The sequence below is a fragment of the Pongo abelii genome, chromosome 6 (genome assembly GCF_028885655.2).
Source record: "Pongo abelii isolate AG06213 chromosome 6, NHGRI_mPonAbe1-v2.0_pri, whole genome shotgun sequence".
NCBI lineage: Eukaryota > Metazoa > Chordata > Mammalia > Primates > Hominidae > Pongo > Pongo abelii.
Genome location: NC_071991.2, coordinates 87,001,714 through 87,007,860, shown reverse-complemented (window position 1 = coordinate 87,007,860; position 6,147 = coordinate 87,001,714). Strand labels below are relative to the sequence as shown.

At 34.1% G+C, this 6,147-nt stretch overlaps 1 long non-coding RNA gene across 2 annotated transcripts in view; it reads left to right on the top strand.

Moving 5' to 3' along the window:
- The first annotated feature begins 3,034 nt into the window (after positions 1-3,034).
- LOC129060425 (uncharacterized) overlaps positions 3,035-6,147 on the top strand; it is a 52,384-nt gene continuing 49,271 nt past the window's right edge. For both annotated transcript variants that reach the window (XR_008527125.2, XR_008527126.2), the window contains exons 1-2: positions 3,035-3,162; positions 5,974-6,085. This is a non-coding gene — a long non-coding RNA (uncharacterized LOC129060425). The remainder of the gene's footprint in view (positions 3,163-5,973; positions 6,086-6,147) is intronic.

Sequence of the window (6,147 nt, the reverse complement as noted above, 5' to 3'; positions counted from 1 at the left end):
TAATATTACTTCTAAAAAATTATGCTAAACAGTATCATAGTATGCAAATAACTCTGTTTTCAAAAATGATACTTTTCAAGATTTATTTGTTCCTATATAGATCTAATTAATTGATTTTAACATATACTCTATCATAAATACATCTCAATTTATCTATTATATATGATAAACATTTAGATAATTTCCTTTCTTTCCTGTCTTGTTTTTAGTTTTGTGTTATTTATTTGTTTGTTTGTTTTGGTCATCACAACCAGAGCCACAATATGCAACATTGTATTAATTTTCTGAAACACATGTATTAGAGTTTCTTCAGGGTCCATAGCAGTCTAATAGGAATTTTCTGTGATAATGGGACTGTTCTATGATCTGTGCTGCTCAATATGGTTTCCATTAGACACAGATGGCTTGTGAGCACTTGAAAAATGGCTAGTGAGACTGAAGAACTACATTTTTAATTTTATTATTATTATTATTATTTTTTATTATACTCTAAGTTCTAGGTTACATGTGCACAACATGCAGGTTTGTTACATATGTATACATGTGCCACATTGGTGTGCTGCACCCATTAACTCGTCATTTAACATTAGGTATATCTCCTAATGCTATCCCTCCCCACTCCCCCCACCCCAGGACAGGCCCCGGTGTGTGATGTTCCCCTTCCTGTGTCCAGGTGTTCTCATTGTTCAATTCCCGCCTATGAGTGAGAACATGTGGTGTTTGGTTTTTTGCCCTTGCGATAGTTTGCTGAGAATGATGGTTTCCAGCTTCATCTATGTCCCTACAAAGGACATGAACTCATCCTTTTTTATGGCTGCATAGTATTCCATGGTGTATATGTGCCACATTTTCTTAATCCAGTCTATCATTGTTGGACATTCGGGCTGGTTCCAAGTCTTTGCTATTGTGACTACTGCTGCAATAAACATATGTATTCAAGTGTCTTTATAGCAGCAAGATTTATAATCCTTTGGGTATATACCCAGTGATGGGATGGCTGGGTCAAATGGTATTTCTAGTTCTAGATCCTTGAGGAATGGCCACACTGTCTTCCACAATGGTTGAACCAGTTTACAGTCCCACCAACAGTGTAAAAGTGTTCCTATTTCTCCACATCCTCTCCAGCACCTGTTGTTTCCTGACTTTTTAATGATCGCCATTCTAACTGGTGTGAGATGGTATCTCATTGTGGTTTTGATTTGCATTTCTCTGATGGCCAGGGATGATGAGCATTTTTTCATGTGTCTATTGGCTGCATAAATGTCTTCTTTTGAGAAGTGTCTGTTCATATCCTTTGTCCACTTTTTGATGAGGTTGTTTTTTTTTTCTTGTAAATTTGTTTGAGTTCTTTATAGTTTTTGGATATTAGCCCTTTGTCAGATGAGTAGATTGCAAAAATTTTCTCCCATTCTGTAGGTTGTCTGTTCACTCTGATGGTAGTTTCTTTTGCTGTGCAGAAGCTCTTTAGTTTAATTAGATCCCATTTGTCAACTTTGGCTTTTATTCAATTAGGAAAAGAGGAAGTCAAATTGTCCCTGTTTGCAGATGACATAATTGTATATCTAGAAAACCCCATCATCTCAGCCCAAAATCTCCTTAAGCTGATAAGCAACTACAGCAAAGTCTCAGGATACAAAATCAATGTGCAAAAATCACAAGCATTCTTATACACTAATAACAGACAGCCAAATCATGAGTGAACTCCCATTCACAACTGCTTCAAAGAGAATAAAATACCTATGAATACAACTTACAAAGGATGTGAAGGACCTCTTCAAGGAGAACTACAAACCACTGCTCAACGAAATAAAAGAGGACACAAACAAATGGAAGAACATTCCATGCTCATGGATAGGAAGAATCAATATCATGAAAATGGCCATACTGCCAAAGGTAATTTATAGATTCAATGCCATCCCCATCAAGCTACCAATGACTTTCTTCACAGAATTGGAAAAAACTACTTTAAAGTTCATATGGAACCAAAAAAGAGCCCACATTGCCAAGACAATCCTAAGCCAAAAGAACAAAGCTGGAGGCATCATGCTACCTGACTTCAAACTATACAACAAGGCTACAGTAACCAAAACAGCATGGTACTGGTACCAACACAGAGATATAGATCAATGGAACAGAACAGAGCCCTCAGAAATAATACCACACATCTACAACCATCTGATCTTTGACAAACCTGACAAAAACAAGAATGGGGAAAGGATTCCCTATTTAATAAATGGTGCTGGGAAAAGTGGCTAGCCATATGTAGAAAGCTGAAACTGGATCCCTTCCTTACACCTTATACAAAAATTAATTCAAGATGGATTAAAGACTTAAATGTTAGACCTAAAACCATAAAAACCCTAGAAGAAAACCTAGGCATTACCATTCAGGACATAGGCATGGGCAAGGACTTCATGTCTAAAACACCAAATTTTATAAATTTTAAATAAACATTATTTAAATAGCTACCTGTGGCTAGTTTCTACAGTATTTAGAGAGTACAGGTCTATTCCAGGGAACAGAATTATTAGATAATCAGGTATGCATATTTAAGCATTACTAGCTAATGTGGAATTGCTCTCCAGAATAGACTCCAATGTTTGTTTTCAACTGCTTATAATATGCAATGATCTATTTCCCCATCTCCTTGGCTATATACTTAGTTTTATTAGTTTATACATTTTTTAGATAATTTGATGCATATAAAATTGTGTCTCATTAACGGTTGATTTGTAATTCCCTGTGTGGTGCTGTAATACTCATACATCTATCAAGGACTCTTTTTTCCTCCCTTTAAAATTATCTACTTATTTTTTCTTTGTAAGAGTCACCTTTTTTACATTGTGGGAATTCTTCATGAACTTGTCATTTTACTTGATAAAAAGGTCATACTTAAAAGTCTGAGGCTTCTCATTCACTTGAATCTGTAGTCTCTTGTTACATAGTTTAAATTTTTGATACATATCTATATTTTTCCTCATTTCAAGTATTAGTGCCTTTCCTAAGGAACCATTTCTTATTATGATGTCACAAATGTATTCTGCTATGTTTACTGGGAGGATACACTAGTGGGGATAGTTCTGTGTCTACAGTGATTAAGCACACACGTTCTGGAGCCAGTCTGCTTCTTTCAAAATCACCTCATTGCTTTTGAAGAATCAGGTAAGTTAGTCAACTCAGTGTTTCAGTGCCTTTGTCTGTAATGACAAAAAAGATAGAAATGACAATATTAATAATAATACTTACCTCACAGAATTGTTCTGAGGTTTACACGTGTTAACAAAATGAAAGAGTTAGTACAACATTCAGCATGCTATGTTAGCTATTATCATTCTAAATGTTTGGCCGTGTTTTCTTTTTTTGGTTGGTTACTGTACATATATTATATGATGAATTCTGTTCTATCATCTTTCACATGCATATCCAAATAACTAAACATTCTTCATTGAATAATGTATATTATTTTCATCTTGAAGTTTTTTTCTATATAATTTTAGATATTCTTTTCTGTTCCATTGCTTTCTCTATTTTTGTCCCAATACTATGTTATTTTATTTAGCATAAACTTTAAGCAAGCCTTGAAGTTCTGTTCAGCAAATTTTTCTATGCTCTTATTTTTTTTTGTCTTAAAAATTTTTTTGGCTACTTAATCCTTATAATTCTGCCTATTAGCATTGCATCAGTTTGAGTTTTGTAATGACAATTTGTAAAAAGATATTTATGATATCAATATTCCTCACCATAGGATATTTATTCATCTTTAGTTCATTTTTATGACCTTCAAAAAGTTGTTTAATTTTTCCCATAAAAGCTTTGTATATATATAGTTAAAAATACTCTCTTAGGTGGTTTTTTGCTATTTAAAGTAGGTTTATACTGAAATTATAATTTTAATTGTCTGCAATATATGTAGAAAATTATTACTTATAGTTGTATGTTAACCTTTTCTACAGGCATTAATGGTTACAGCTAGGATGAACATCCCATTGGGTTGCAGCAGCATCTGGTTGTACTTAAGCTTTATTACTGACACCTGAAAATTTTCATTTTTTTTCTTTCTAGCTCAGCAATGTATTTAATTTTTTAAAGATATGGTTTATATTATGTTCTTCCCAGAAAAGAAGAGAAGTCTGTTGGTTTGGGTCCATTCTTTCATAATGTTTGAACTTAAATTCTCTATATAAATTTTAAAATTATTGATTCATGTTCCATAAATAACTGAAGATTTCCTTCTTCTTTCATAAATATGTAAATAATTTGTAGCTAATTATCTTTTCAATATTGAATGTTCTTCTCATTAAAAATAATATGTCCCAAATCATACAGATATTCATGTTCATAAATAACATTTTGTTCTAGTTATTTCCCAGTTAATATTTTTTAATTATTGTATATTTTCCATCTACTATAGTATAATTTGGTTATTTCTGATGGATAAGAAGAATGACTTTTTTTAGATGTAAATCTTCAATCCAATGTATTTGGTCATAGAACTGTGAGTTAATAGATACTGTTTTAAGCTATTAAGTTTGTAATAATTTGTTATGCAGCAATAGAAAACTAATACAATTGACTTGCCTCTAACTTTAATGAGAATAAGTCAAAAGCTCTACAATTATGTCCGATGTTTTCTTTAGGATCCTAGTAAATATATTTTATCAAATTAAGAAACTTTGTTTCTGTTTCTCATTTATGATTGTTTAAATTAAAAATCAATGTAAAATTATGTTTACTGCTTTTCTGCATCTGTAATATAATCATATCATATTTCTCTTTCGATATGTTACTCTGGATATTAGTAGTGTTTCATTTTCTAATACTGAATCTGCCCTGCATTTCTGGATCATGATTACATTTCTATTCTATATTAAGCTAATAATATGTACTTGTCACTTATCTCTAGAATCTACCTATGATGAGTGTTTTCTCTTAGTTTTATATCTTACTGGACACTATTTGAATTATCTTAAGGCACTGGGTAGAAGTACTTAGACAGGTATGCTCAGGTTGATATCCCATCCAGAAGCTGTAATAATTTTCTTGTCAAAGTTCGTCTTTGCCCAAAGGCCTTGAAGTGAATAAAAACTATGGCAAGATACTGCCATAGGTTGGGTTTTTTTTGAGCAAGCAGATTTGAAGACAGTTGAGCACACAGTTGAGCATCCACTAACACTTGTGGAAAGGAAGGGAAGAAAGCAGGATTGGGCAGAGTAGGAAGTGAAGCTACCTGCAGTCCCAATATCAGTGTCAGCCTGGGCAGTTCTGGAGTTAGAATGGCCGTCCAGAGTTGTCTAGACTGCACGTGAGCCATCCCAGGAAGGACATAACCTTGAAGAAAGTGGCTTTCTGAAGCTGAGACAATTCCCTGAAGTGCTGACATCTGAAAGCTGTCTCCTGTCAGCACTCCCAGCAGCTGGGACACCAAGTCTTTCCTTGAAATGAGAGTTGGGTTATACCCAGAGTATCCACTACAGATATGTATGAAGAGACAATAAAACAAAACTTCTGCAGACGTGAATGACCCATTCAGGCAAGGACAGTGCTGATGTTGGCTGTCCTAAATGGGATGGCCTGGTACTCTTGAAAAATCTCAAATACATTAAAAGGAACCTGGTGTATTACCATAGATATAAACATATTATGCATTGCTTTGTATAATGCACCTCTTGCAGAATGACTATCAGATATTTTCAGTGTTTAGTTTCTTCCTTCTCTGAAATGTGGAAGGCTTATCGTGGCCTAAGTAACCTTCCAGCCAATGAGAGGTAGGAAATTATTACATATCCTGAGCCATAATTATTCCAACTGAAAATTTTATAAAACAAAAGTAAATATATTCTCGTATGTGAGGTTTTAGCTGCAACATTGCTGTCCTCCAATGCCATGCCACCTGGATGGTATAGCTTAGGATCTGTGCAGACAAGAGAATGTCAAGTTTCGCCCCTCACTTCTCTTCTAATCTTTTCTCTCCAGCCCAGCTCAAATGGACAAAGAGGTCATTTTATATTTTATCACCTAAGAATTTGATTTGAAAAGAGGATCAGAAACCACAGGAAATTTGATTTATGCCAGCCCTGCATCCAAGGTACCCAGAGAAGAATAATATACTTGTTTTCATGAGACAGTACTGATCCGAATGGGGGCACA